This window comes from Cupressus sempervirens, chromosome 3, assembly GCF_028749045.1.
Source record: "Cupressus sempervirens isolate cs-2001-9-10 chromosome 3, ASM2874904v1, whole genome shotgun sequence".
NCBI classification, from domain to species: domain Eukaryota; kingdom Viridiplantae; phylum Streptophyta; class Pinopsida; order Cupressales; family Cupressaceae; genus Cupressus; species Cupressus sempervirens.
The window spans coordinates 641,910,729-641,915,751 of record NC_143120.1 but is presented as its reverse complement, the minus strand read 5'-3'; the positions used below and the strand labels follow the sequence as shown (position 1 = coordinate 641,915,751).

The 5,023-nt window shown below is 35.8% G+C and overlaps 1 pseudogene; it reads left to right on the top strand.

Annotated features, from left to right (window-relative positions):
- The first annotated feature begins 2,948 nt into the window (after nucleotides 1–2,948).
- LOC149568323 (aspartic proteinase nepenthesin-1 pseudogene) lies at nucleotides 2,949–4,241 on the top strand (annotated as a pseudogene).
- Nucleotides 4,242–5,023: the final 782 nt, after the last annotated feature.

The following is a 5,023-nucleotide window of genomic DNA, read 5'->3' as shown; positions in this document are numbered from 1 at the left end:
TCTTCTAGATGACACAAGTAACTCGGAGATCAACTACCAACTAAGGACATTATAATCTAAGTTCAATAGCCCTACCTAGCTATGTGCCCTACCAATCTCCAGCTATAGTGATAGTGTACATCATCCACTTTCTTTGCTCTAAGTAGAACATCATTAGCTATTCGCCAAAATGAATGTAGTTACCATTCTAGAAATATTGACCATTCAATTTCATTTGATTATATTTACCAACAAGGCTTGCATAGACATAGAAACATCTACAACATTAAACATTTATTTATTCTTTTTGAAGTTCATAGATTTGTTTTTCTTTATCATCATCTTTTCATTCCATGTCTTACATGTTTGACCGACCCCTCTCTAAGTTTCATTGTGAAGAAGGCTAAGTGCATTTGTAATCTTTGCATATTTTCACATCAAAAAAGCATGCTTCCCCCTTTATTTAGTTTTCCTTCTCAACGCGTTAGGTTTTTAAGATAATTTCCTTAGTTTTTTTTTTTTAATATAGTTGTACTTTGTAAGTATGCAAATAAGCATACTAAACTTCAACTTAAATAGTATATTTATAAGCAAAGTTTTTTTTAGTAATAATATTATTGATTTTTGTCATCAATTCTTCTATATCATGTTAAAATAATATTATTTAGAAGTAATTATAAATAAAATATATTATTATATAATTATTAGTTCTACTAAAGGCAAGATACTAATACTTTTATTCAATTCAATTTTTCACTTCAATTGACCAATCAACTCATTGCATTCAAAAGATTAAAATAAACTTCAAATGTTTATATCATTTTTCTAATTTTTCATTATTTTATAAATCACATTTTTCATTCATTTTATTGGACCATACTATTTTTGGTAGGGAGAAAATTCAATTTTCTTCAACAAAAATACAAATATTTTCTAACAATTTATCATGCATTAACGAATACATTAATAACAACTTTATCTTTTCCACATTTGTGAAAAGTTGATTAAAAAAGAGTCTAATATCAATCTTGATCTTCCTCATCTTATGATGTCATAGTGATATAGAGACTAAGACCAAAGCATTAGAAAGCTACAGTTCGCCTGTACAATGCCAAGCCTCAACTATAGTTTTTGTTTACTCTTTCATTTATGTTAATTGAATTTCCTATCATTTAATTTCTAAATTTGAAAGCTCATTTTTAGTTTACTTCTTAAGCGGTATTCTAATTTTCAAATCTGAAAGCTTAGTAGCCATTTGGTTGCATTGTTCTAAGCGGTAATTTAATTTCTAAATCTAAAAGATCTAGTAGTGGTTTAACTACCATCTCGAATTTCTTCTCCTAGTTTCAACTACCCTCCATTTATTAAATTTTCCCAAGTTGTGTGGGAGAAGTCGTCTATTGGTCTGCAAAGTTTTAATTGTATAGAAAACTTAATATCATTTCAAAAGTGCTCAAAAAATTATAATGTTTCCTTTCAACGCTCCCAACTGTCTCATTCACAAATGGAAATCACTTGTGAGGCATACCGTGTGGTTAGACTTGATGGATTACAGAGGAATTACATACATACTTTGAAAACTATATTGCTACAAAGGCCATCCTCTCATTAAAGCATTACAATTGACAGATTCTAAGAAAATCCTCATCAAGGTTGTTGTCATTGTCAGCATTTAGAATGCATAGAATTGACTAGACCGTTCTAGACTGATTTCCATGGATTTTTGCAGTAGTAGATGAGTGCCTACAGTGTATTTTTAATTATGAAAAGAATGTTTTGTTATAATAATTTTTTATTTAATTTGAAGATTGATAATTTTTGTTGGTTTTGATTTTATTATTTTGTTTTGAATTATTGTTTATGTTTTATATATAGTATATTCATGTAATTAATTTTATAAGTTTTGATGTAATTTGAGAATTATTGTTATAAAAATTAAAGAATATAAATAATTTTATAATTTTACATTTTATATTTAAGACTATGTTACACTATTATAACTATTTTTATTTTATTTTCAAAATATGAATGACTAATAGCACTAGGCAGGGAGTCAAGCTATGTGCACAGAGCTCTTGTTTGACAAGAGCTTATATGAACTATGCCTTGTGCTTTTTTTCCAACATATATTCCAAGAATGATTTTGGTGTTTTTTCGGGGGTCCTTCGGCAGCGGCAAAACTATTGGTGGATGAGACATGCTGCTTTCCAGGCGAGCAGTCATACTCAAAATATCGTGTTTAGCTAATTATATTGTACCATGGATCTCATACCGATCCATCACCATGTAAACTGAAAAAGATTTATTTTTGATCTACTTCAGTAAAAAAATCTGAAACGATAGAACATAACATGTAAATAGAAAAGAGCTCTTACTTCAGCATAAACATGAAATCGAAATTCAGAGATGAGAAGAAATGAGTAAGGGAATGTTATGCCCTCGAAAGTGGGAAAATCATACCCCACGAAGGGAAATATTTGTATTTCCAAAAGTTTGTGGAAAATGAGAGAGTGGAGGAAGCAACTAAGGAAGAATAATGACCCACGATGGACTTGACAAAATTTTTGGGCTCATAAGTCAAATCGCTAAACCAGGATTGCGAATATGCGACATAATCGGCTGGTCTCACCAATCACGGGGCGTGTTTATACGGCAAGCAACGCAAGTGATGTTTAAGCTGAACCAACATCGAATCATGTGGGTTGTTTTAAATTGTTGTGCGAAAGAGGAATTACGATCGATCAAGGTGGATATTTGTACCTTACAATATTTGTAGCCTCGTCTGTCTAAATCATTAAAGTATCACTTCAATTATGCGAGGAATTCGGCTTGTCTAATCTGTTATGCATTTTCATAGTGTTCACACTCTTAAACACGGCGTATTATAGATTCACTCCTGTTTGGAATCTGTCTATATAAACTCACTTTGTTCTCCTCTAGGAGACAGAGCAATTAAGTGAAAAAGAGAAATGGAGTGTTCTAAGCTATTGAGCGTCGTGGCTTTGATTATATGTTTAAGTATTCCCATGGTGGCATCTTCTTCTTTGGGAGAGTCTGGATTTAGGATCAATCTGACTCGCAGATCAGAGGGGGGCTTCAATTCTACCAAGGGATTACGCTCGGCTGTCGATCGAAGCAAGAAACGGATGAATGCGATTGAGGCATTTGTGAAGCAGGAGATAGCCGGGGCGCAATTAGACACTGAAACGCCCATTCAAGCTGCGACTGGAGGATTTGTGATGAGCGTTGCGGTGGGAACACCCCTTGTGAGCTTCGAAGCGGTTGTTGACACCGGGAGTGATCTTGTTTGGACAAAGTGCGAGCCTTGCCAGGACTGCTCTCAATCTACGCCAATCTTTGACCCCTCCAAATCGTCTTCCTACTCCACTGTTTCATGCACTGACTCTCTCTGTGATGCTCTTGGTACTTCCAAAACTGCATGCAAACCAGACTGTACTTTTAGGTACAGCTACGGCGATGGCTCTCGAACAATCGGTGACCTGGCAAAGGAGACAGTCTCCATTGGCAGCGCCAGCGACGGTGTGTTTGTGGGCATTGTTTTCGGATGCGGCCATGACAACCAAGGTTTCTCTCGCTACGGCGGTCTTGTGGGGCTCGGAAGAGGTGATCTCTCACTCATCTCTCAGTTGGGCTCCAAGGTAAATAACAAATTCTCCTACTATCTCATCTCCAGAACTTACTCGGCTTCGCAAACAAGCCCTCTTATTTTTGGTGACAGCGCTTCCTTGAACGGAGCTAAGACGATCCCTTTCATTAAGAACAGCACGAGTTCTTCTTTTTGGTATATTCCTCTTACAGGAATTACCGTCAATGGCAACGCCATCGACATTTCGGCCGTAACGTTTGACCTGGGATCGGACGGTAGCGGAGGCATGATCATTGACTCGGGAACCACCCTTACCTATCTAGTCCAGCCTGCATACGACCCAGTGAAGGAAGCGATTCAGTCTGCCATTAGTCTGACTCCAACAGACGGCTCTTCCGTGGGGCTTGATCTGTGTTACCAAACATCTAGTGACGTCACGCTGCCAACCGTAGTCTTCAATTTTGAAGGCGGCGTGGATTACGAGCTTCCAGGCGACAATCTTTTCGTTCATGAAAACGGTCTCTTGTGCCTCGCCATGGGTGGCTCCAGCGAAATGTCCATCTTTGGTAATGTACAGCAGCAGAACTTCCACATCCTATACGACAATGCTCAGAACACTCTCTCCTTCATGCCCACAAAATGTGATTCTCTTTGAATAGTGAATCATCCTCTTAATCTGCCTTCTCTTCGTCTATGGTAGTTTTCTTAGAACTTCCAATATAATTATGCTTTGTCCCGTACTCTCTTTAGATTTTCTACTCTGTAGTGTGTGATATTTAAGCCATTCCTAATTTTCATCTGTGAGGAATCTATTACAAAGCTACAAAAGAGACCTTGCGAAATTTTATTTAACCTCATTTAAATAGATTGTTATTTGTGGAAGAACAGATCAAAGGATAGTTATTGTACTGAGGCAACAAATCATAGAGATCTATCCACGAGAACAAACAATTACCTTGTTTCATAAGAAGGATGAACATAATATCAATTAGATCGTATCTTAACGAATTTCCGTGACTGTTAAATTACTCGACATTAGTGATCTGGTCTAGCTATGATTTATTAACGATATGACTTGCTAGTTCCTGCCAAAGGCAGGAAATTGTTGGATCTACTAAGTTTTTTTTTTTTTACTCTAATTAATCTAACCAATTAGAGTTCAATATTTTTTTGAACCATGATTCCTTGTGAGGTCTAAATTTCTAAAAAAAACATTATCTCAAATTTGATTAGGTGAAACTGGAAATGGCAATGAATAAATTAAATTTTGTTTATTGCATACTCAATGCTTTTAGTACATAGCTTGTTAAATTGCAGAGGCATCTTTTCCGTTCTGCATCGTTCATGATTTCGCATGTGCAGGGTTTTTTCACTGTGGTTTTTCTATAATCTTGCATTTTCAGGTGAGTTGTTGTTGGAAGCAGTCAAACTCTTGTC